Source organism: Tamandua tetradactyla, chromosome 5 (assembly GCF_023851605.1).
Source record: "Tamandua tetradactyla isolate mTamTet1 chromosome 5, mTamTet1.pri, whole genome shotgun sequence".
Taxonomy (NCBI): domain Eukaryota; kingdom Metazoa; phylum Chordata; class Mammalia; order Pilosa; family Myrmecophagidae; genus Tamandua; species Tamandua tetradactyla.
In genome coordinates this window covers 44,873,065-44,886,179 of record NC_135331.1, presented here as the reverse complement: position 1 = coordinate 44,886,179, position 13,115 = coordinate 44,873,065, and the positions used below count along the sequence as shown (strand labels likewise).

Sequence of the window (13,115 nt, the reverse complement as noted above, 5' to 3'; positions counted from 1 at the left end):
TGGTTCGGATGTTGTAGTCAAGAAAATATCAGTTTCTTCTGGAGATTTTTATCCAAAATTTCTAAGATTATTACAAACAAGAAAAAGTGAATTATATAAATCTGTCACAGCAGGAAGAGTTACAAAGAAAAAATAAAACGAGAATAAGACAAGTCCCTCTAGTGCTGAAGACTGGAATTCAAAGAATTCACTGAATTTTATTTAAAACAGTTAACATATTTATATATTTTTGTACGTGTAAAATGAGTCTAGATGTCATCAGATTCTGGATTGAGAATACAGGTCTCCAAAGTTATCAATTATTATTATTAACACATTTTAATTTTAGTCTTCAAATAATACATGAAATAATTTTTTAAAGAATTTATTTCCCATAAAATATACTCTGATTCCTTATAATGCAGAATTTATCAGCAGGAAGGTTATAAATATGTATTTTTCTAACTAACAATAGAAACCCTGTCACTCCACCCCCCAAAAAAACCCTAAAAATTGGATCTGATTCAAGAAGGACAAAACTTCACCCCCAACTTTTAGGCTTCTGCCATTTGGAGTTCCAACCCTCTGCAGCTCCCTCAGGTGAATCACTGTCTGATCCTGCAGGTTCAGGAAATACTCTTCCCCAGTCTACAAATCTCGTACTCTTAGATGTGAGTCATTTACACTAGCAAGAGAGCAAGTTGCTCCAGTTGTTCCTGGGCAGAAGCATTTGAGAGGGTGCTCCACAGGACAAACTAAGGGGAACAGGGAAGCAGCTACCTTCTTTGGCAGGGGAGAAAATGTTTATTTTTTATGCTTTACCAGAAAAGCAAAGTTCTATGCCAACCTTAGGTCCAAGGCTTATTCTTAATTAAAATTGAGAAGCCTAGTTCAACCTGAAGACACACGGATCAGGTGAATGGACAGCCAGCCACCGCAATGAAAGGTAAATGAATGTTTTAAAAATTTTTCTTAAAAGCTGTCTGTCGTTGATAGTAACTGATTATACTCTGAGGTTTGAGGGAGCACAGGGAAGGAGGAGAAAACAGAATGCATTCCTAACTCAGAGAATATGTAAACCGTGCACTGCACCTTCAAAAGTGGAAATGAATGTTTGGTAATCACTACTATTAAGTGATTTTTTTAAATTATATTCACTAGATTAGATGAATAAAATTCAAAGTCCCCTATAATTTTCCCATAATCCTTCCCTTCACACTTTTTAAAGGGCTGAAAGGATTTTAATAATCCTTTCACTCACACTTTTAAAAAGATTCTTTTCCGTCCCAATTGCCTCGTTTTGATAAAAGGATCTCAATCTGTTTCACTGTACCACAAAGAACAGGGCAATCCTCATTCTGATTCCTTAAGAAATCATGTCAAAACATGCCAGGAGAGTCACTGAGAAAATTGCCCCACTACTGGCAAACAGCTTAGTAACAGCTTAGTTTTGTTCCACATTCAAAATCTTAGGGAAGTTTTCATTTCAGTGAGGAAAATAAGTAAGCCTTGAGATTTGAAAATTTTTAAGTGATAATAAAGACTTTAAAATATAGATAAGGCTTAAGATAGGTGCCTTTTGACTTAGATTCATCTACTGTAGAATTTTACATCATATTCTCAAGTTAACTTTGCTTTCATGTTAGGTACATGACCATTTTTAACAACAGTATTCTTCGTAATTCTAATTACAGACTGCAACTTACTAGCAACATAAGTTGCAAAATTTGGCTCTATATTACCATATATTGGGAAAAGGAGGACAAATACCCTGTAGATAGCTATTTCATAATTATTCAAAGTTAACCCTCTTTCCTTTCTTCCTCCATGAAAGTAAGGATCACAGAGATAGGCTGCTTTGTTTGTTCAACAAAATCCCATCCTAAGACTATCCTTTTTCAACACCAATGTTGTCAAGTGTTTGGGGTATAGATGGGTGAAACAGAAGAAAATTCAGGAGGGTTCTGAATGCTGAATACCATATTTATAAGAAAAAAGAAAGAACTCAGTAAAAAAAAAAAAATCTTAACTATTTCTTGAAGAAACTGAGGGAAAGTTTTCCAAGCTGAAGATTGTATACTCAGAGAGGTATTGCATTCAGGATGTGGATAGGAGAAAGAAGTCTAGATTAGAATGAATATTTTTATTTAGGTTCGTGTTTTGTACCCTTTAAGGTCTGCCTGCTTTTCTTCCTTCCTTGATATCTTAGGGTTTCACTTCCTTTAACTACAAAAAGTATTTCATGCTTAGCTCTGTATTCTGCGAAAATGCAACCAATATTTAAGAACTAGAATAGCCATTTGTTCTCTGTGTAGTGATAAACTCGGAAAACTCATGACAGTGCCTCAAAGCCCAGCAAAGGGTGTGGTTGTGAAGGCAGGGCAGAAGTGAGGTGAAATCCATGTAGTCATCTCCCTGGGATCATCCAGATATCTCCTGGGCAGATGTTCTGTGCACTGGCTCAACACAGTAGCTTGACTGAGGGTGGAAGGCCCTGGACAGAGTGCCCAGTAAAATACACAGGTTTGGTTGCTGATTGTGCCAAAAGTTATCAGTGTGACTTGGGCAAACCTCTTAAACTCCTCAGGAGCTCATATCCACTCTTCACAGGCAAAATGAGAGGATTAGATGGTCAGTAGAAGCACCTTACATCTCTAGATTCCCATAATAAGGGCAATGTAGCGAGGTACAATGGTTGACCATCACTAGAAACCAAGTCTTGAACCAACCATACACGAATCCTTGAGGGGAAACTGGGTTGAGCCAAAGAGTAAGTAGACAAATGGTCCTTCTGTCTTTGGCCAACTGCATGACATGAATCAAATGTCTACTTCTCCAGGCTTTAGGTTCTTATGCTGTAACATGGAGATGAAATTTCTTTGCTCCTACTTCCTGGGGTGGAAACTTCTGCATGAATACAATGTAAAGGACAGCTGCTATTCTTTTAGCTGTGACCATATGAAGAAGAGGCAAATGTAAGGCTGCTGTTAATACTAAAGGAGAAGAGCCAAACATAAAGCATCAAGGTGAACCAAAAGGAGATTCAAACCTTCTGCTTCAGGCCAATTTCCCACCTTACCTGGCAGTTGTTTTCAAATGTTCCACTGCCTTATATAACAAACGTAGGCATAGTAGAATATTTCTTCTCCAGAACTTATCTAATTAATATATTTTGTTTCATTACCATTGTTACTAACTGTAAAATATAGGTGAAGCGCACTGATTAAAATTCAGCGTCATTTACGACATCACATTGCATCATTCTTATCAGTGATTCCATAACTTCCCTTATAAGACATTTTCTAATCATTGCTGTTTACTTGGAAGAAAAGAGTCATTCTCTTAAGTGACTTTTATATTGCACTAGGGAAAACTCATATGGTACAAATTGTCTTTCTAGTCTTAATATTAAATCAATAATAACCAACATGTTATCGATAGCTTAATAGGTGCCCAAAACTACTGCACACTTTATGTTATTTAAATAAAAACCTCAAACAACCTTAAGGTGTATACTATTAATACCCCCATTTTCTGGATGGGAATACTGAGGCTTAGAGTAGCATGCAAGTAAAGAGCTGCTCTCTGACCTTGAACCCAGGTCTGCTTGCATCCAGCCATGCTCTTATACACTACTTTCTGTTCTGAGTAAATTCACCATTGGCTAAAAATAATCAACTAAACTTTCAACAAAGATAAGGTAACTAAAATTTAGTTTGCATATTTCTGGTCTTTTATTAGGATATGTATTTCTTCCTACTATTAGTTATCTCTTTTTCACAGGTTAATAAGTAAAATATGTAGATTTACGATTAATTACTTTACTTTTTGATTGTGGTATCTGAATGGTTGTTTTGGATGCACTGCGCCCTGCAATCAAGCTGGAGCTACTCTGCATCCTTGTTTTCCCAGAGGAGACATCAGATTATAACGTGTACGTGAACACTCAGCTTCGTTTTGGGAGCAGGAAGTGAATATTAGTTAAGAACATAGCACTCAGACATGGGCTCAAATCCTGGCTGTATTTTAGCCATGTTATCTTAAGTGAGCTCTAACACCCAAGCATGTGTATGTTTAAAACTCCGAAGACCTGGTTTCTTCATTTAAAGATATTAACTCTTACTACCACTGAGGTCTGTGTAAATCAGGATATATATCAATAATTTAGAACAGTCCTAGATGCACAATTAATCTTTGCCATATTTGCAAAACCCTTGCTTTCGTTATGACTGTTGTTGTGGATATGCCTTATACTAGAGTTTTTAGCTGCTGGAGAAAGGGTTTGCCAAAACCCGAATGGGCTCATGACTTGAAGTTCTTACTAGCATCCAGCCATCAGAGCAAGTCTCTAGAGGAAGCAGAGCAGAATGAAACCCTGCTTTTCAAATCCGTGAATCTACAAAGTGACCTTTGCAAAATGTACCAAGATTCTGGTTGCCTTCAAAGTGAAGGCCAATATAGTAGTAGAGGACACTAGTAGAGGGCACTAGAAACAAAATAATCCAAAGGCTCTACACTAAAGACATACATGATCTCACTGAAGAGATAAGAATGATGACAGGAGAATATTTGGACTTGCTATACGTTAATAGGGTACTCCAGCTGTGTGGCTTTCAGGCTGAGAAGTGACAGAACAGACCTAAGAAAACGATACGTAGCCACGAGTTACCTCTAGGCTGCAGGCGCTATAGGGCTTGCCGCCTTCCTCCTGCGATTCATGACTCACCTGTCCAAACTTGTTCTCCCTCATTCCTATCCTCAGAGATGATAAATAAAATAAAAAGAAATCATCGGTGGCTCCTCAAAACAAGATTTAAACAAACTGGTTGGGACAAAATTGGAAAAACTATAAAACTAATGGTTTACTGGATGTGTTTATGAAGAGGATAGTTCTTCATATCATGATTGGGTAGACTGTAGCTACTCAGGGCTCACAGCAATATGCAATCCTTAAATAATCACAGCCACAATCAGTTTTTGTGGTTGCTTCACCCATGCATTTTACTTAAAGACCTGGATGATGAAAACTTTAAGGAAGATAATGTCTTGTGCTGTGTCAAAACTGTCTATGCATTACTCACATTATACATAGCTAAATGAATGAATAAAAGAATAGTGAATACCAAAAAATTATCTAATATACCAATGTATAGGCAATGCTATTAGATCGTTAATGAGTAAATAATATTGTAATATCAGTCAACTACCAGTATTTTCTTTACTAAAAATCTGCAGCAATCCAAACATTCATTATGCAAACAAAAAATACATTTAATATAGAAAGTATTCGCTCAGTGCCCAGAGCAACAGTACAATATGAGTATTAGCTTTATCTTACATCCTTATACCCACTCTACTTATCCTAATACCCAGAAATACCGACTGTATGATACATGCGCTATCCTTTACAAAGTCATGTTGGGACTAAGCTATGATTCTGTTTATAGCCAGTTTATGTTTGCCTGAAATTTCAAGGCAGAAATCAGTTTGAGCATTCAAAGTTGCCGATACCTGACATAAAAGGGCCAAACTAAACTAATTCTTGCTCTGATGGTCTCCCCATCCCTTTGCAAGCTGGAAGACACCCCTAGAACCATAGCCCTTGGTCTATCATGGGGACAAAGTTCAACACTACTTCTCTTAAATTTCTTCCTCATCAGAGCCCTTACCAGGAAATGAAGTACTTCCCATGCTGACTCCCTCTCTTCTCCCATGAGTTATGGCCAAATTAACTTTATTCCAGGCAAACACTACCTCCAATGTATGTACATAGCCATTTTACTTATTTAGACCCTCCTTGGTACCCCTACCCTCAGGAAAAAAAGTTTTGAGGTAGTTTAAGAATGCGTAACATACAGTAATTTCAAATAAACTGTAAATAGGAAAAATGAGGCCTGGGGAAAAAATGGTGGGGGATTAAAAGCAGGTGAGAGCTTCGTCAAAGCCATTCTATGAGGGTAGGATGGCACAATGTATGGAGTCCAGGTACTGAGCTCACTCAAATTAATTTCATCTTACAGTTGTATCTTCATAATTACTCCAGGAAGACATCTCTGCCCTCTAATTCACAATATATTGATTCGAACTGTGAGAATTTCCAAAGGCCAGAGATGTTAGACTGAATAATATGAAAATGCCATTTTGACCTATAAAAACAGCATTTCATATGGTTCAACCTAACATATCAACATCATGAGGACTCTCAGAAATTTCCTTAGATGCCATTAAGTTCTAAAAATCCTATAATTTATCTCCAAGTTCTCTTTACAAACTTATCATTTCAGGTAAAAAGAAAATCAGTAAAAATAAGGGTGAGGTTTGGAGGAGGCATCAAATCATATGGCTCCAGATCCCACCAGGGCATGACCAGAAACCAGAGGAGACACCTAAGGCAGCCCCACCATGAAAGCAGGTGTCAAAAACCATACCCAATAAGCAAGCTTTATTTAGTCTGTCCCCAACATTTCAACAAAATTAAGCCAGAAATTAAAATCCATGCAAACTGACAAAAATCCATTTATCTTGGTAAATCAGATGATCAGGTAACAGTGGACTCATATCACCACACAATCTGGTATTAGCACCTCCTCTGAATGGGGCAACATTCCCCACTTTATCACAGCTCCACGCTCCTGATTATCGGCCTGGCTTTAAAGCTGTTAGTTTTATTAATGCGGTGTCACTGTGGACTGTTTTTTCTTTTACCCGGCTCACTTTCCTCTTTCACATTACCTCTGTGGCTGCTGTTGACATATGAATTTGCATACCCCTACTTTAGTTCCCTCACTTCATGTTCATTCTAATAACCACACTATTATACATTCCCATAACCATAACATTAGGTATTAGTGTGGTGAAGATAATCACCACCACAAGCATAAGGCTTCAGCATGGGAATGCTGAAGCCATGGAATGACCCTATCCAAACAAAATTTTGCAAAATATATTCCTCTTTTCTTGAAAAGTAACTAAAGCCTTTACCTAGGGTCTTGAATTCTGAGAAGTTTTTTTATGGAGCCAGAAGTCATTTGAAAAGTTTTTGACTTAGAACATATTCTTCCAAAATAATACTCTGACTACTGAGATGGTAGACCTTATTCCTTGATCAGTCTCCTCTGCATCAATGATCCAGCATTTACCTCATGTTAAATCAGACCTTACCCTAAACTGAAAATAATTCAATGAACTAACAAACTTTGATGTATATAAGCAACGAAAATTTATAATTAAAGTGACAATATCTGTCATGAATTACACCCTTATATTACTATAGCACTTAAAGTATACAACTGACTTAGATACGTTATCCTACCAGACCGCCACAGCACCTTTGGGAGACATGCCACATATTTACTGTTCTCCCTACCACACAGGCCAGGGGGCTGAAGTTCTGAGAGGTAAAATGCTTTGCCCAGGGATCACAGAATCAAAGACTGAGCCAAAAACATAACACGTATCTACTAAATTTAAGTCTAGGACATTTTCATCCGGCCAGGCTACTACTGCTGTTTTTCCATGAACCAAACAAAGCAACCAGTAGAGAGGCAACTTATTCTAGGATCACAAAAATGGGGTTCATCGTCTCCTGGCTTTGCTTCCAGCTATCTATCTGTGTGATGGTGGGGAAGCTGTAGGATCCCTTTGAGTTCCTTCACCCATTCAAAGGAATACAACTATAAAAAAGAAACGTCTATATCCTTCTCATGAGGGAGTTTACCACCCAGGTTACACCAGAGATCATCTGAAAAAATGTGTCAAGAGCTAACCAAAATATGCCTAATACCAGGCTACAGATAACAAGCATAACCGTGAAAAGAGAACTCTAGAGCAGCACCTGAAAAACCTGAATGCAGAGCTGCTGTGCATTGCACTCCTACACCTTTGGGAGACTGACTCCAAGCATGTACTAATGAAATGTCCTATGAATACCGTGACCTAATTCCATTACAAAAGGAGGTAACCTGTAACCAATGAAGCAACTTTCTTCTTTCCGGATAACTTCAGCATATACAGGATCTTACAGCACTGTTGGAAAACACACACACAAATACATATACATTCTCTCTCCTTCTCCCTGATTTAAACTGGGAAATATTCTTAGGTTACAGGTTACTCCAACCTGCAAAACGGGCTTTATCATTTGACAGCAACTGCAACAGATGGCTTTTGTGATCATCACATCTTTACACTGGAATTTAAGGACTATACCAGCATTTTGATTACGGTCTATTGGTTCGATATCAATTTTCAATAGGAGAATGATAAACCAACTCCTCAAATTCGAAATTCTTACAATTATGGGTCTGAGTTCAAACTGGAAAGTGGAGGTCAAATAAGAGAGATGATATTGTAATTCTGTCATTTGAAAACCACTACCAAATAATCAGTCAAAAAAATTAACTGTGAAATGCTCCACTTGGGGAACAAGCGCACAGCTGGCATTTATCTTCCAGATCTTGAACAAGGGCAGTACGGAGACCCTGTGAACCTGAGAGAGTGAAAGCACTGCTGGTGTCAGATCTTCCTATAGAAGACAGAGTTTCTCCAGCTTGGCACAAGTCAGCCCCCACCCAGGCCAGGATCTACTACAGTGAATTTCAATAGCTGGCCAGGTTTGTGCAGACCACAACGCTGTATGCAAAAGGTAGCAGTTCAATAGCCATGGTCTCCCTAACCCCTATCGGAGACAGTACGGGTTTCAGACCCTACTCCACCACTTACAAACTTTTCTTTCCTCGAGACCTGGAACCTCGGTTTCCCCAACCACTAAAACAGAGGGTTTATACTCAGACGACAGCATAGGAATGGACACAGAGGAAAGCGCGACTGTGACAATTACTGAATTCCAAGATGTGAAACAAACAATGTTGACCTCCTGCCACTATTTCCTATGGTTGCTAAGAAGTACCAGAAAAATCTTATTGAAAAGAATACTAAGTGACGGTCAATAAAGCAAGAAAAATCAGTAGTGGAGGAAAAGAGATGAGGTGAAAGATATATTCATAAAGTAGACCATCTGAAGGTCCATACAGCTTAAACGAAGCATATATGAATAAATAATATGCAGACCAAGGTTGCAAAGTTATGTATCTCTAGGATTAAGAAGGTAATGCTTTGCATATGTAGAATGGAATGATTTCTAAATGTTGTGTTAATTTCTTTTTTTTTTTTTTTTTTTTTTTTTAAGAGAGAGGGAGGAAGGGAAGGAAAGACAGAGAAGGAAGGAAGGATGGAAGGAAGGAAGAAAGGGAAACATCTTTAAACATTTTCTTGTTTTATTATATTTTGTTTGTTTGTTTGTTTTTTACATGGGCTGGGGCCGGGAATCGAACCGGGGTCCTCCGGCACGGCAGGCAAGCACTCTTGCCCGCTGAGCCACCGCGGCCCGCCCTTAATTTCTTTTTTTATTAATAAAAAAACAAAATAAAAAATGTCAAAAAATAAATAAATAAATAAATAATAGGGGTAACAAATGTTAAAATAAATTTAGTTTGAAATGCTAGTGATCAATGAAAGGGAGGGGTAAGAGGTATAGTATGTATAATTTTTTTTCTGTTTTCATTTTATTTCTTTTTCTGTTGTCTTTTTATTTCTTTTTCTGAATTAATGTAAATGTTCTAAGAAATGATCATGATGATGAATATGCAACTATGTGATGATATTGTGAATTACTGATTATATTTGTAGAATGGAATGATCGAAATAGGAATGTTTGCATTTATTTAGTGTATTTTTTTTTGTATTAAAAAAATAAAAAAACAAAACAAAACATCAGTCTCTGGGGCCTTTGTCCCTGGACTACAATTATGCAATTGACCCAACAAAAAAAGAAGATAATGCTGCTGAGTGAGGAGGGGCAGAGAGAGTGCTGCAAGCCCACGAGCTGGTGGGTGCACAGTTCATCGGGAGGGGGTAGCTAATGCTGGTGGACTATTCATGCTCAGAGCTGGAAGATCTCATTTTTCAAGACAGGATCCAAAATCTGTGAAATTTCCTGATGTTTTCCACCTTGTTCAGGCCAAACAAAACTAGGCCTCCAATTTAGAAGACCAGCTGTTCTTTCAAGGTTAACGGGGGAAAACAAACTCCCACCACTGCCATATACTTCCCCTGCTCCAGCTTTCTGGCCTCTAGAATAAAACCTCAGAATCATTCTTCATTTTTACTCCAGATCAGTATAACAGAAAGAATGACAGCTTTAAGTTTCAGTCAGAAATGGTTTGAATCCTGGCTCTAAACAGTACTGGCTGTGTGAGTCAAGTAAGTTAATTACACATTCTGAACTTCGGATCTTCCTCACCTGGGGGGTGGGAGGGGAGGTTGGGATAAAATACCTATGTCACAGGGTTGCTGTGAGGACTCCACGAGAAACCAACTACCTATGTCAGGGTCTGAGACAATGGGGACACAGACAGCACCTAAATCCTCTTCTGCCACCCCTATTTTTAAAAGGCAGCTTGCAACCAACAACATAGAAATACGGTTAAGAAAATAGACGAAGGATGATGTAAATGGGTGTTTGAAGAAAACAGAAGGTCTCTAAGCAGTGATACTATCAAACCTCAGGGATGGCTCTGAAACTTAGGCCTACCACAGACACAGCATTCTTGAGTGGTGTCATCAGCTCTCAGCCTGGGGAGCAGGAGGTGGCAAGACAAGATTCGCAGCCATGAACAAGGTCCTGGAACCCAGCCCTTTACTAGCACTGCAGCAGTCTTCACTGCAACACCCCTGGGGGTGCTGAGACACAACACGCAGGGAGCCCGTAAGCCGAGTACACCACGCAGGGAGTGCGAGTAAGCAGGCTGTGAAGAAAGAAAATAGGCAGATGAGGCTCAGGGAGCGCCTAAAGGAAGTGTAAACTCTTTGAGCAAGAATATCAGTCCAGTGGCTCCTCAGAGGGTGGCTGAGGCCACAAACCATGCAACGATATCAGCATAAACAACGCGGCCAGGATTTCCTTCACCTTACGCCTCGCCTCGCAATCACTAAATAAATTCTACTGTGTATCCACAATCTACAATAGGGATTTATGTGGCTTAAGTTCCACCCTGCGTAACTGTGTCAGATTCTATGTCAATATTACCTCATTTTCTCCCCACAATCATCCTGTAATGGAAGTAGTAGCATACCCATTTCACATATTAGGAAATGAAGAGTCAGAAATCTGAAAAGTGCCAGAGCTAGAAGTGGAGCCCAGAGCATCCAAAGAGCCAAGTCCTTGCTTCCCCCCAGCCAGCACACCACTACTACACTCGGTTAGGGTAAGGACAGGGTGTGGTTGCTTTAGCCAAGCTGGGGTATACAATTTTAAAGTGTCAGACATGAAATGATGAGCACAAGAAAATCTCCCTTTCTCATCATTTCCCCAAGGGGACTTTTTTCAAACTTCCCCATATAGAGAAGGCCTGACATTCTCGCAAGCAGTGAGACATCAAAATCAATAGGCCAAACCCTCAATCTTGGGGTTTGTTCATATGAAACGTATTTCTGCAGACGACAGGCTAAGCCTACTAAAAATTAGGCCTAAGAGTCACCCCTCAGAGACCCTCTTTTGTTGCTCAGATGTGGCCTCTCTCTCTCTCAACCGATAAGGCAAGTAAACTCACTGCCCTCCCCCTCTCTACGTGAGGCATGACTCCCAGCGGTGTGGACCTTCCTGGCAACACACCACAGAAATCCCAGAATGAGCTGAGACTCAGTATCAGAGGATTGAGAAAACCTTCTTGACTGAAAGGGGGAAGAGAGAAATGAGACAAAATAAAGCGTCAGTGGCTGAGAGATTTCAAACAGAGTCAAGAGGTTTACCCTGGATGTTATTCTTACACATTATATCGATATTCCCTTTATAAGTTAAGGTGCATTAGAGAGGTTAGAGGGAAGTGCCTGAAACTGTAGAGCTGTGTTCCATTAGCCATGTTTCTTTAAGATGACTGTATAATGATACAGCTTTCACAAAGTAACTGTGATTGTGAAAACCTTGCCCTGATGCTTTTATGTACAGTATGGACAGAGGAGTAAAAAATATGGATTAAAAGTAAATAAACAATAGGGGAATAAATGTTAAAATAATAATAATTAGGCCAATCAGTAAGTTTAGTTGTTGCCTTGACTCAAAAAATTAACCACAGGCAGCAAATTTCCCCAAAGTTTATTATCAACTTTCAATGATGAGAACCCAGCATATTTTGGCTTCTTCACTCCATGATCTTTGATTAGTAATATACAACTCAAGAATTGCCCTACCATACAATAACTCAGAGTTAGAAAAACAAAGATTAAAAGGAGGTCAGTGCAGTGGACTAAATGTGAGGGTTTTAATCCAGAAGATGACCATGGGGTGCAGGGGAGTGGCGGGGAGGGGGTCAAAACTGGGACAGAAGCAAAGGAAAGCGTAACTGAAGAAGTGGCAGGGGTACGCTGCACTTCTTGGATCTGTAATTTTAAGTCTTTCATAAGAGTTGGGAAATTTTCAGTGATAATTTCCTCCATTAGTTTTTCTCCCCCTTTTCCCTTCTCTTCTCCTTCTGGGACACCCACAACACGTATATGCATGTGTTTCATATTGTCTTTCAGTTCCCTGAGTCCCTATTCATATTTTTCCATTTTTTCCCTATATTTTCTTTTTTCTTGCTGGATTTCAGATGTTCCATCCTCCAGTTCAGAAATCCTATGTTCTGTCTCTCGTAATCTACCATTGTAGGTTTCCATTGTTTTTTTTTTCATCTCTTCTACCTTGCCCTTTGTGTCTGATGCTCCTTTTATCTACCTTATCAACAGATGAGAGGAACATATGGAATAAAAATAAATAATAGGGGGAACAAATGTTAAAATAGATTTAGTTTGAAATGCTAGTGATCAATGAAAGGGATCAGTAAGGGGTATGGCATGTAAAATCTTTTTTCTTTGTTGGTTATTTTTTTTGTTGTCTTTTTATTTCTTTTTCTGAATTGATGCTAATGTTCTGGGAAATGATCACGATGATGAATATGCAACTATGTGATGATATTGTGAATTGCTGAGTGTATGTGTTGGGAATGTTTGTGTTCCTTGTAATTTTTTTTTTAATTAATAAAAAATTTAAAAAAGAAGTGGCAGGACCATGAGTGAGTGAGTAGATATGAGGGCTAAGGGAA

General features: G+C 38.7%; 2 protein-coding genes across 4 annotated transcripts in view; one reads left to right on the top strand and one right to left on the bottom strand.

Moving 5' to 3' along the window:
* The window catches only part of MED12L (mediator complex subunit 12L), a 371,061-nt gene that overhangs the window by 122,853 nt on the left and 235,093 nt on the right, over nucleotides 1–13,115 (bottom strand). The window lies entirely within an intron of this gene.
* GPR87 (G protein-coupled receptor 87) overlaps nucleotides 648–13,115 on the top strand; it is a 29,431-nt gene continuing 16,963 nt past the window's right edge. Inside the window, exon 1 of the mRNA XM_077160791.1 lies at nucleotides 648–925. The gene's annotated coding sequence lies outside the window, so the exon portion shown is untranslated. The remainder of the gene's footprint in view (nucleotides 926–13,115) is intronic.